Here is a 14,607-nt window from a genome sequence, read left to right as displayed (position 1 = left end):
ACAATTCAAGAAAAATCCCGCAGAATTCTTCAAGTCTCCTCCAAATACCACAAACATCCCACAAACATCCCACAAACATCCCACAAACATCCCACAAAATTCAAGAGAAATCCCACAAAATTCAAAAGAAATCGCACAAAATCCTGTACAAGCCCCACACAATTCCCTAAATCTTCTCAGAACCCAACCACATTCCTGCAACATCCCACAAAATCTCTGGAAATTTCCACAAAATTCAAGAAGACTCACACAAAAAACTTGAAAGCTGCTGAAAATTCCACGAAAATCCCACAAAAATCCCTAAATCTTCTCAAAACCCAACCACATTCCTGCAGCATCTCACAAAATCTCCACCAATATCCAAAAAATTCAAGAAAATTCCCTCCAAATTCTTCAAGTCTCCTCCAAATCCCACAAAATTCAAGACAAATCCTCAAAATCCCACAAAAATCCCACCAAATTCCAGAACCATCTCACAAAATCTCAACAAATTTCCACTAAATTCAAGAAAACTCTCACAAAGTTCTTGAAAGCCCCTCAAAATTCCAGAAAAATGCCACAAACTTCCCTACATCTTCTCAAAACCCAAACAAACTCCTGCAACATCTCACAAAATCTCCACCAATTTCCAAACAATTCAAGAAAAATCCCGCAAAATTCTTCAAGTCTCGTACAAATCCCAGAAAAATCCCACAAAATTCCAGAAACATCCCACCAAATCACCTCAATATCACCAAAAATTCTGGAAAAGCCTCACAAAATTGCAGAAAAATGCCACAAAATTCCCTAAACCTTCTCAAAACCCTACCAAATTCCTGCAACATCCCACAAAATCTCCAACAATTTCCACAAAATTCAAGAAAAATCCCTCCAAATTCACTGAATTTCCTCAATATCCCACCAAACTCCAGAACCATCTCACAAAATCTCAACAAATTTCCAAAAAATTCAAAAAAACTCTCACAAAGTTCTTGAAAGCCCCTCAAAATTCCAGAAAAATGCCACAAAATTCCCTACATCTTCTCAAAACATTACAAAATTCCACAGACACCTCACAAAATCTCCAACAATTTCCACAAAATTCAAGAAAATTCCCTCCAAATTCTTCAAGTCTCCTCCAAATCCCACAAAATTCAAGAGAAATCCTCAAAATTCCACAAAAATCCCACAAAATTCCTTCCACCTTCTCAGAACCCAAACAAACTCCTGCAACATCTCACAAAATCTCCACCAATTTCCAAACAATTCAAGAAAAATCCCGCAGAATTCTTCAAGTCTCCTCCAAATACCACAAACATCCCACAAACATCCCACAAACATCCCACAAACATCCCACAAAATTCAAGAGAAATCCCACAAAATTCAAAAGAAATCGCACAAAATCCTGTACAAGCCCCACACAATTCCCTAAATCTTCTCAGAACCCAACCACATTCCTGCAACATCCCACAAAATCTCTGGAAATTTCCACAAAATTCAAGAAGACTCACACAAAAAACTTGAAAGCTGCTGAAAATTCCACGAAAATCCCACAAAAATCCCTAAATCTTCTCAAAACCCAACCACATTCCTGCAGCATCTCACAAAATCTCCACCAATATCCAAAAAATTCAAGAAAATTCCCTCCAAATTCTTCAAGTCTCCTCCAAATCCCACAAAATTCAAGACAAATCCTCAAAATCCCACAAAAATCCCACCAAATTCCAGAACCATCTCACAAAATCTCAACAAATTTCCACTAAATTCAAGAAAACTCTCACAAAGTTCTTGAAAGCCCCTCAAAATTCCAGAAAAATGCCACAAACTTCCCTACATCTTCTCAAAACCCAAACAAACTCCTGCAACATCTCACAAAATCTCCACCAATTTCCAAACAATTCAAGAAAAATCCCGCAAAATTCTTCAAGTCTCGTACAAATCCCAGAAAAATCCCACAAAATTCCAGAAACATCCCACCAAATCACCTCAATATCACCAAAAATTCTGGAAAAGCCTCACAAAATTGCAGAAAAATGCCACAAAATTCCCTAAACCTTCTCAAAACCCTACCAAATTCCTGCAACATCCCACAAAATCTCCAACAATTTCCACAAAATTCAAGAAAAATCCCTCCAAATTCACTGAATTTCCTCAATATCCCACCAAACTCCAGAACCATCTCACAAAATCTCAACAAATTTCCAAAAAATTCAAAAAAACTCTCACAAAGTTCTTGAAAGCCCCTCAAAATTCCAGAAAAATGCCACAAAATTCCCTACATCTTCTCAAAACATTACAAAATTCCACAGACACCTCACAAAATCTCCACCAATTTCCACAAAATCTAAGAAAATTCCCGCAAAATTCTTCAAGTCTCCTCCAAATCCCACAAAATTCAAGAGAAATCCTCAAAATTCCACAAAAATCCAACAAAATTCCTTCCATCTCCTCAAAACCCAAACAAACTCCTGCAACATCTCACAAAATCTCCACCAATTTCCACAACATTTAGGAAAAATCCCTCCAACTTCTTCAAGTCTCCTCCAAATCCCACAAAATTCAAGAGAAATCCTCAAAATCCCACAAACATCCCATAAAATTCCAGAACCATCTCACAAAATCTCAACAAATTTCCACTAAATTCAAGAAAACTCTCACAAAGTTCTTGAAAGCCCCTCAAAATTCCAGAAAAATGCCATAAACTTCCCTACATCTTCTCAAAACCCAAACAAACTCCTGCAACATCTCACAAAATCTCCACCAATTTCCAAACAATTCAAGAAAAATCCCGCAAAATTCTTCAAGTCTCGTACAAATCCCAGAAAAATCCCACAAAATTCCAGAAACATCCCACCAAATCACCTCAATATCACCAAAAATTCTGGAAAAGCCTCACAAAATTGCAGAAAAATGCCACAAAATTCCCTAAACCTTCTCAAAACCCTACCAAATTCCTGCAACATCCCACAAAATCTCCAACAATTTCCACAAAATTCAAGAAAAATCCCTCAAAATTCACTGAATTTCCTCAATATCCCACCAAATTCCAGAACCATCTCACAAAATCTCAACAAATTTCCACAAAATCTAAGAAAATTCCCTCCAAATTCTTCAAGTCTCCTCCAAATCCCACAAAATTCAAGAGAAATCCTCAAAATTCCACAAAAATCCCACAAAATTCCTTCCATCTTCTCAGAACCCAAACAAACTCCTGCAACATCTCACAAAATCTCCACCAATTTCCAAACAATTCAAGAAAAATCCCGCAGAATTCTTCAAGTCTCCTCCAAATACCACAAACATCCCACAAACATCCCACGAACATCCCACAAACATCCCACAAAATTCAAGAGAAATCCCACAAAATTCAAAAGAAATCGCACAAAATCCTGTACAAGCCCCACACAATTCCCTAAATCTTCTCAGAACCCAACCACATTCCTGCAACATCCCACAAAATCTCTGGAAATTTCCACAAAATTCAAGAAGACTCACACAAAAAACTTGAAAGCTGCTGAAAATTCCACGAAAATCCCACAAAAATCCCTAAATCTTCTCAAAACCCAACCACATTCCTGCAGCATCTCACAAAATCTCCACCAATATCCAAAAAATTCAAGAAAATTCCCTCCAAATTCTTCAAGTCTCCTCCAAATCCCACAAAATTCAAGACAAATCCTCAAAATCCCACAAAAATCCCACCAAATTCCAGAACCATCTCACAAAATCTCAACAAATTTCCACTAAATTCAAGAAAACTCTCACAAAGTTCTTGAAAGCCCCTCAAAATTCCAGAAAAATGCCACAAACTTCCCTACATCTTCTCAAAACCCAAACAAACTCCTGCAACATCTCACAAAATCTCCACCAATTTCCAAACAATTCAAGAAAAATCCCGCAAAATTCTTCAAGTCTCGTACAAATCCCAGAAAAATCCCACAAAATTCCAGAAACATCCCACCAAATCACCTCAATATCACCAAAAATTCTGGAAAAGCCTCACAAAATTGCAGAAAAATGCCACAAAATTCCCTAAACCTTCTCAAAACCCTACCAAATTCCTGCAACATCCCACAAAATCTCCAACAATTTCCACAAAATTCAAGAAAAATCCCTCAAAATTCACTGAATTTCCTCAATATCCCACCAAATTCCAGAACCATCTCACAAAATCTCAACAAATTTCCACAAAATCTAAGAAAATTCCCTCCAAATTCTTCAAGTCTCCTCCAAATCCCACAAAATTCAAGAGAAATCCTCAAAATTCCACAAAAATCCCACAAAATTCCTTCCATCTTCTCAGAACCCAAACAAACTCCTGCAACATCTCACAAAATCTCCACCAATTTCCAAACAATTCAAGAAAAATCCCGCAGAATTCTTCAAGTCTCCTCCAAATACCACAAACATCCCACAAACATCCCACAAACATCCCACAAACATCCCACAAAATTCAAGAGAAATCCCACAAAATTCAAAAGAAATCGCACAAAATCCTGTACAAGCCCCACACAATTCCCTAAATCTTCTCAGAACCCAACCACATTCCTGCAACATCCCACAAAATCTCTGGAAATTTCCACAAAATTCAAGAAGACTCACACAAAAAACTTGAAAGCTGCTGAAAATTCCACGAAAATCCCACAAAAATCCCTAAATCTTCTCAAAACCCAACCACATTCCTGCAGCATCTCACAAAATCTCCACCAATATCCAAAAAATTCAAGAAAATTCCCTCCAAATTCTTCAAGTCTCCTCCAAATCCCACAAAATTCAAGACAAATCCTCAAAATCCCACAAAAATCCCACCAAATTCCAGAACCATCTCACAAAATCTCAACAAATTTCCACTAAATTCAAGAAAACTCTCACAAAGTTCTTGAAAGCCCCTCAAAATTCCAGAAAAATGCCACAAACTTCCCTACATCTTCTCAAAACCCAAACAAACTCCTGCAACATCTCACAAAATCTCCACCAATTTCCAAACAATTCAAGAAAAATCCCGCAAAATTCTTCAAGTCTCGTACAAATCCCAGAAAAATCCCACAAAATTCCAGAAACATCCCACCAAATCACCTCAATATCACCAAAAATTCTGGAAAAGCCTCACAAAATTGCAGAAAAATGCCACAAAATTCCCTAAACCTTCTCAAAACCCTACCAAATTCCTGCAACATCCCACAAAATCTCCAACAATTTCCACAAAATTCAAGAAAAATCCCTCCAAATTCACTGAATTTCCTCAATATCCCACCAAACTCCAGAACCATCTCACAAAATCTCAACAAATTTCCAAAAAATTCAAAAAAACTCTCACAAAGTTCTTGAAAGCCCCTCAAAATTCCAGAAAAATGCCACAAAATTCCCTACATCTTCTCAAAACATTACAAAATTCCACAGACACCTCACAAAATCTCCAACAATTTCCACAAAATTCAAGAAAATTCCCTCCAAATTCTTCAAGTCTCCTCCAAATCCCACAAAATTCAAGAGAAATCCTCAAAATTCCACAAAAATCCCACAAAATTCCTTCCACCTTCTCAGAACCCAAACAAACTCCTGCAACATCTCACAAAATCTCCACCAATTTCCAAACAATTCAAGAAAAATCCCGCAGAATTCTTCAAGTCTCCTCCAAATACCACAAACATCCCACAAACATCCCACAAACATCCCACAAACATCCCACAAAATTCAAGAGAAATCCCACAAAATTCAAAAGAAATCGCACAAAATCCTGTACAAGCCCCACACAATTCCCTAAATCTTCTCAGAACCCAACCACATTCCTGCAACATCCCACAAAATCTCTGGAAATTTCCACAAAATTCAAGAAGACTCACACAAAAAACTTGAAAGCTGCTGAAAATTCCACGAAAATCCCACAAAAATCCCTAAATCTTCTCAAAACCCAACCACATTCCTGCAGCATCTCACAAAATCTCCACCAATATCCAAAAAATTCAAGAAAATTCCCTCCAAATTCTTCAAGTCTCCTCCAAATCCCACAAAATTCAAGAGAAATCCTCAAAATCCCACAAAAATCCCACCAAATTCCAGAACCATCTCACAAAATCTCAACAAATTTCCACTAAATTCAAGAAAACTCTCACAAAGTTCTTGAAAGCCCCTCAAAATTCCAGAAAAATGCCACAAACTTCCCTACATCTTCTCAAAACCCAAACAAACTCCTGCAACATCTCACAAAATCTCCACCAATTTCCAAACAATTCAAGAAAAATCCCGCAAAATTCTTCAAGTCTCGTACAAATCCCAGAAAAATCCCACAAAATTCCAGAAACATCCCACCAAATCACCTCAATATCACCAAAAATTCTGGAAAAGCCTCACAAAATTGCAGAAAAATGCCACAAAATTCCCTAAACCTTCTCAAAACCCTACCAAATTCCTGCAACATCCCACAAAATCTCCAACAATTTCCACAAAATTCAAGAAAAATCCCTCCAAATTCACTGAATTTCCTCAATATCCCACCAAACTCCAGAACCATCTCACAAAATCTCAACAAATTTCCAAAAAATTCAAAAAAACTCTCACAAAGTTCTTGAAAGCCCCTCAAAATTCCAGAAAAATGCCACAAAATTCCCTACATCTTCTCAAAACATTACAAAATTCCACAGACACCTCACAAAATCTCCACCAATTTCCACAAAATCTAAGAAAATTCCCGCAAAATTCTTCAAGTCTCCTCCAAATCCCACAAAATTCAAGAGAAATCCTCAAAATTCCACAAAAATCCAACAAAATTCCTTCCATCTCCTCAAAACCCAAACAAACTCCTGCAACATCTCACAAAATCTCCACCAATTTCCACAACATTTAGGAAAAATCCCTCCAACTTCTTCAAGTCTCCTCCAAATCCCACAAAATTCAAGAGAAATCCTCAAAATCCCACAAACATCCCATAAAATTCCAGAACCATCTCACAAAATCTCAACAAATTTCCACTAAATTCAAGAAAACTCTCACAAAGTTCTTGAAAGCCCCTCAAAATTCCAGAAAAATGCCATAAACTTCCCTACATCTTCTCAAAACCCAAACAAACTCCTGCAACATCTCACAAAATCTCCACCAATTTCCAAACAATTCAAGAAAAATCCCGCAAAATTCTTCAAGTCTCGTACAAATCCCAGAAAAATCCCACAAAATTCCAGAAACATCCCACCAAATCACCTCAATATCACCAAAAATTCTGGAAAAGCCTCACAAAATTGCAGAAAAATGCCACAAAATTCCCTAAACCTTCTCAAAACCCTACCAAATTCCTGCAACATCCCACAAAATCTCCAACAATTTCCACAAAATTCAAGAAAAATCCCTCCAAATTCACTGAATTTCCTCAATATCCCACCAAATTCCAGAACCATCTCACAAAATCTCAACAAATTTCCACAAAATCTAAGAAAATTCATGCAAAATTCTTCAAGTCTCCTCCAAATCCCACAAAATTCAAGACAAACCCTCAAAATTCCACAAAAATCCCACAAAATTCCTTCCATCTTCTCAGAACCCAAACAAACTCCTGCAACATCTCACAAAATCTCCACCAATTTCCAAACAATTCAAGAAAAATCCCGCAGAATTCTTCAAGTCTCCTCCAAATACCACAAACATCCCACAAACATCCCACAAACATCCCACAAACATCCCACAAAATTCAAGAGAAATCCCACAAAATTCAAAAGAAATCGCACAAAATCCTGTACAAGCCCCACACAATTCCCTAAATCTTCTCAGAACCCAACCACATTCCTGCAACATCCCACAAAATCTCTGGAAATTTCCACAAAATTCAAGAAGACTCACACAAAAAACTTGAAAGCTGCTGAAAATTCCACGAAAATCCCACAAAAATCCCTAAATCTTCTCAAAACCCAACCACATTCCTGCAGCATCTCACAAAATCTCCACCAATATCCAAAAAATTCAAGAAAATTCCCTCCAAATTCTTCAAGTCTCCTCCAAATCCCACAAAATTCAAGACAAATCCTCAAAATCCCACAAAAATCCCACCAAATTCCAGAACCATCTCACAAAATCTCAACAAATTTCCACTAAATTCAAGAAAACTCTCACAAAGTTCTTGAAAGCCCCTCAAAATTCCAGAAAAATGCCACAAACTTCCCTACATCTTCTCAAAACCCAAACAAACTCCTGCAACATCTCACAAAATCTCCACCAATTTCCAAACAATTCAAGAAAAATCCCGCAAAATTCTTCAAGTCTCGTACAAATCCCAGAAAAATCCCACAAAATTCCAGAAACATCCCACCAAATCACCTCAATATCACCAAAAATTCTGGAAAAGCCTCACAAAATTGCAGAAAAATGCCACAAAATTCCCTAAACCTTCTCAAAACCCTACCAAATTCCTGCAACATCCCACAAAATCTCCAACAATTTCCACAAAATTCAAGAAAAATCCCTCAAAATTCACTGAATTTCCTCAATATCCCACCAAACTCCAGAACCATCTCACAAAATCTCAACAAATTTCCAAAAAATTCAAAAAAACTCTCACAAAGTTCTTGAAAGCCCCTCAAAATTCCAGAAAAATGCCACAAAATTCCCTACATCTTCTCAAAACATTACAAAATTCCACAGACACCTCACAAAATCTCCACCAATTTCCACAAAATCTAAGAAAATTCCCGCAAAATTCTTCAAGTCTCCTCCAAATCCCACAAAATTCAAGAGAAATCCTCAAAATTCCACAAAAATCCAACAAAATTCCTTCCATCTCCTCAAAACCCAAACAAACTCCTGCAACATCTCACAAAATCTCCACCAATTTCCACAACATTTAGGAAAAATCCCTCCAACTTCTTCAAGTCTCCTCCAAATCCCACAAAATTCAAGACAAATCCTCAAAATTCCACAAAAATCCCACCAAATTCCAGAACCATCTCACAAAATCTCAACAAATTTCCACTAAATTCAAGAAAACTCTCACAAAGTTCTTGAAAGCCCCTCAAAATTCCAGAAAAATGCCATAAACTTCCCTACATCTTCTCAAAACCCAAACAAACTCCTGCAACATCTCACAAAATCTCCACCAATTTCCAAACAATTCAAGAAAAATCCCGCAAAATTCTTCAAGTCTCGTACAAATCCCAGAAAAATCCCACAAAATTCCAGAAACATCCCACCAAATCACCTCAATATCACCAAAAATTCTGGAAAAGCCTCACAAAATTGCAGAAAAATGCCACAAAATTCCCTAAACCTTCTCAAAACCCTACCCAATTCCTGCAACATCCCACAAAATCTCCAACAATTTCCACAAAATTCAAGAAAAATCCCTCCAAATTCACTGAATTTCCTCAATATCCCACCAAATTCCAGAACCATCTCACAAAATCTCAACAAATTTCCACAAAATCTAAGAAAATTCCGCAAAATTCTTCAAGTCTCCTCCAAATCCCACAAAATTCAAGACAAATCCTCAAAATTCCACAAAAATCCCACAAAATTCCTTCCATCTTCTCAGAACCCAAACAAACTCCTGCAACATCTCACAAAATCTCCACCAATTTCCAAACAATTCAAGAAAAATCCCGCAAAATTCTTCAAGTCTCCTCCAAATACCACAAACATCCCACAAACATCCCACAAACATCCCACAAAATTCAAGAGAAATCCCACAAAATTCAAAAGAAATCGCACAAAATCCTGTACAAGCCCCACACAATTCCCTAAATCTTCTCAGAACCCAACCACATTCCTGCAACATCCCACAAAATCTCTGGAAATTTCCACAAAATTCAAGAAGACTCACACAAAAAACTTGAAAGCTGCTGAAAATTCCACGAAAATCCCACAAAAATCCCTAAATCTTCTCAAAACCCAACCACATTCCTGCAGCATCTCACAAAATCTCCACCAATATCCAAAAAATTCAAGAAAATTCCCTCCAAATTCTTCAAGTCTCCTCCAAATCCCACAAAATTCAAGACAAATCCTCAAAATCCCACAAAAATCCCACCAAATTCCAGAACCATCTCACAAAATCTCAACAAATTTCCACTAAATTCAAGAAAACTCTCACAAAGTTCTTGAAAGCCCCTCAAAATTCCAGAAAAATGCCACAAACTTCCCTACATCTTCTCAAAACCCAAACAAACTCCTGCAACATCTCACAAAATCTCCACCAATTTCCAAACAATTCAAGAAAAATCCCGCAAAATTCTTCAAGTCTCGTACAAATCCCAGAAAAATCCCACAAAATTCCAGAAACATCCCACCAAATCACCTCAATATCACCAAAAATTCTGGAAAAGCCTCACAAAATTGCAGAAAAATGCCACAAAATTCCCTAAACCTTCTCAAAACCCTACCAAATTCCTGCAACATCCCACAAAATCTCCAACAATTTCCACAAAATTCAAGAAAAATCCCTCCAAATTCACTGAATTTCCTCAATATCCCACCAAACTCCAGAACCATCTCACAAAATCTCAACAAATTTCCAAAAAATTCAAAAAAACTCTCACAAAGTTCTTGAAAGCCCCTCAAAATTCCAGAAAAATGCCACAAAATTCCCTACATCTTCTCAAAACATTACAAAATTCCACAGACACCTCACAAAATCTCCACCAATTTCCACAAAATCTAAGAAAATTCCCGCAAAATTCTTCAAGTCTCCTCCAAATCCCACAAAATTCAAGAGAAATCCTCAAAATTCCACAAAAATCCCACAAAATTCCTTCCACCTTCTCAGAACCCAAAAAAACTCCTGCAACATCTCACAAAATCTCCACCAATTTCCACAACATTTAGGAAAAATCCCTCCAACTTCTTCAAGTCTCCTCCAAATCCCACAAAATTCAAGACAAATCCTCAAAATCCCACAAAAATCCCACCAAATTCCAGAACCATCTCACAAAATCTCAACAAATTTCCACTAAATTCAAGAAAACTCTCACAAAGTTCTTGAAAGCCCCTCAAAATTCCAGAAAAATGCCATAAACTTCCCTACATCTTCTCAAAACCCAAACAAACTCCTGCAACATCTCACAAAATCTCCACCAATTTCCAAACAATTCAAGAAAAATCCCGCAAAATTCTTCAAGTCTCGTACAAATCCCAGAAAAATCCCACAAAATTCCAGAAACATCCCACCAAATCACCTCAATATCACCAAAAATTCTGGAAAAGCCTCACAAAATTGCAGAAAAATGCCACAAAATTCCCTAAACCTTCTCAAAACCCTACCCAATTCCTGCAACATCCCACAAAATCTCCAACAATTTCCACAAAATTCAAGAAAAATCCCTCAAAATTCACTGAATTTCCTCAATATCCCACCAAATTCCAGAACCATCTCACAAAATCTCAACAAATTTCCACAAAATCTAAGAAAATTCCCGCAAAATTCTTCAAGTCTCCTCCAAATCCCACAAAATTCAAGAGAAATCCTCAAAATTCCACAAAAATCCCACAAAATTCCTTCCATCTTCTCAGAACCCAAACAAACTCCTGCAACATCTCACAAAATCTCCACCAATTTCCAAACAATTCAAGAAAAATCCCGCAGAATTCTTCAAGTCTCCTCCAAATACCACAAACATCCCACAAACATCCCACAAACATCCCACAAACATCCCACAAAATTCAAGAGAAATCCCACAAAATTCAAAAGAAATCGCACAAAATCCTGTACAAGCCCCACACAATTCCCTAAATCTTCTCAGAACCCAACCACATTCCTGCAACATCCCACAAAATCTCTGGAAATTTCCACAAAATTCAAGAAGACTCACACAAAAAACTTGAAAGCTGCTGAAAATTCCACGAAAATCCCACAAAAATCCCTAAATCTTCTCAAAACCCAACCACATTCCTGCAGCATCTCACAAAATCTCCACCAATATCCAAAAAATTCAAGAAAATTCCCTCCAAATTCTTCAAGTCTCCTCCAAATCCCACAAAATTCAAGACAAATCCTCAAAATCCCACAAAAATCCCACCAAATTCCAGAACCATCTCACAAAATCTCAACAAATTTCCACTAAATTCAAGAAAACTCTCACAAAGTTCTTGAAAGCCCCTCAAAATTCCAGAAAAATGCCACAAACTTCCCTACATCTTCTCAAAACCCAAACAAACTCCTGCAACATCTCACAAAATCTCCACCAATTTCCAAACAATTCAAGAAAAATCCCGCAAAATTCTTCAAGTCTCGTACAAATCCCAGAAAAATCCCACAAAATTCCAGAAACATCCCACCAAATCACCTCAATATCACCAAAAATTCTGGAAAAGCCTCACAAAATTGCAGAAAAATGCCACAAAATTCCCTAAACCTTCTCAAAACCCTACCAAATTCCTGCAACATCCCACAAAATCTCCAACAATTTCCACAAAATTCAAGAAAAATCCCTCAAAATTCACTGAATTTCCTCAATATCCCACCAAATTCCAGAACCATCTCACAAAATCTCAACAAATTTCCACAAAATCTAAGAAAATTCCCGCAAAATTCTTCAAGTCTCCTCCAAATCCCACAAAATTCAAGAGAAATCCTCAAAATTCCACAAAAATCCCACAAAATTCCTTCCATCTTCTCAGAACCCAAACAAACTCCTGCAACATCTCACAAAATCTCCACCAATTTCCAAACAATTCAAGAAAAATCCCGCAGAATTCTTCAAGTCTCCTCCAAATACCACAAACATCCCACAAACATCCCACAAACATCCCACAAACATCCCACAAAATTCAAGAGAAATCCCACAAAATTCAAAAGAAATCGCACAAAATCCTGTACAAGCCCCACACAATTCCCTAAATCTTCTCAGAACCCAACCACATTCCTGCAACATCCCACAAAATCTCTGGAAATTTCCACAAAATTCAAGAAGACTCACACAAAAAACTTGAAAGCTGCTGAAAATTCCACGAAAATCCCACAAAAATCCCTAAATCTTCTCAAAACCCAACCACATTCCTGCAGCATCTCACAAAATCTCCACCAATATCCAAAAAATTCAAGAAAATTCCCTCCAAATTCTTCAAGTCTCCTCCAAATCCCACAAAATTCAAGACAAATCCTCAAAATCCCACAAAAATCCCACCAAATTCCAGAACCATCTCACAAAATCTCAACAAATTTCCACTAAATTCAAGAAAACTCTCACAAAGTTCTTGAAAGCCCCTCAAAATTCCAGAAAAATGCCACAAACTTCCCTACATCTTCTCAAAACCCAAACAAACTCCTGCAACATCTCACAAAATCTCCACCAATTTCCAAGCAATTCAAGAAAAATCCCGCAAAATTCTTCAAGTCTCGTACAAATCCCAGAAAAATCCCACAAAATTCCAGAAACATCCCACCAAATCACCTCAATATCACCAAAAATTCTGGAAAAGCCTCACAAAATTGCAGAAAAATGCCACAAAATTCCCTAAACCTTCTCAAAACCCTACCAAATTCCTGCAACATCCCACAAAATCTCCAACAATTTCCACAAAATTCAAGAAAAATCCCTCAAAATTCACTGAATTTCCTCAATATCCCACCAAATTCCAGAACCATCTCACAAAATCTCAACAAATTTCCACAAAATCTAAGAAAATTCCCTCCAAATTCTTCAAGTCTCCTCCAAATCCCACAAAATTCAAGAGAAATCCTCAAAATTCCACAAAAATCCCACAAAATTCCTTCCATCTTCTCAGAACCCAAACAAACTCCTGCAACATCTCACAAAATCTCCACCAATTTCCAAACAATTCAAGAAAAATCCCGCAGAATTCTTCAAGTCTCCTCCAAATACCACAAACATCCCACAAACATCCCACAAACATCCCACAAACATCCCACAAAATTCAAGAGAAATCCCACAAAATTCAAAAGAAATCGCACAAAATCCTGTACAAGCCCCACACAATTCCCTAAATCTTCTCAGAACCCAACCACATTCCTGCAACATCCCACAAAATCTCTGGAAATTTCCACAAAATTCAAGAAGACTCACACAAAAAACTTGAAAGCTGCTGAAAATTCCACGAAAATCCCACAAAAATCCCTAAATCTTCTCAAAACCCAACCACATTCCTGCAGCATCTCACAAAATCTCCACCAATATCCAAAAAATTCAAGAAAATTCCCTCCAAATTCTTCAAGTCTCCTCCAAATCCCACAAAATTCAAGACAAATCCTCAAAATCCCACAAAAATCCCACCAAATTCCAGAACCATCTCACAAAATCTCAACAAATTTCCACTAAATTCAAGAAAACTCTCACAAAGTTCTTGAAAGCCCCTCAAAATTCCAGAAAAATGCCACAAACTTCCCTACATCTTCTCAAAACCCAAACAAACTCCTGCAACATCTCACAAAATCTCCACCAATTTCCAAACAATTCAAGAAAAATCCCGCAAAATTCTTCAAGTCTCGTACAAATCCCAGAAAAATCCCACAAAATTCCAGAAACATCCCACCAAATCACCTCAATATCACCAAAAATTCTGGAAAAGCCTCACAAAATTGCAGAAAAATGCCACAAAATTCCCTAAACCTTCTCAAAACCCTACCAAATTCCTGCAACATCCCACAAAATCTCCAACAATTTCCACAAAATTCAAGAAAAATCCCTCCAAATTCAC

The sequence above is a fragment of the Cyanistes caeruleus genome, unplaced genomic scaffold (genome assembly GCF_971803275.1).
Source record: "Cyanistes caeruleus unplaced genomic scaffold, bCyaCae1.hap1.1 HAP1_SCAFFOLD_67, whole genome shotgun sequence".
Taxonomy (NCBI): domain Eukaryota; kingdom Metazoa; phylum Chordata; class Aves; order Passeriformes; family Paridae; genus Cyanistes; species Cyanistes caeruleus.
The sequence above is the reverse complement of the archived record's forward strand: the minus strand, read 5'-3'. Positions refer to the sequence as shown.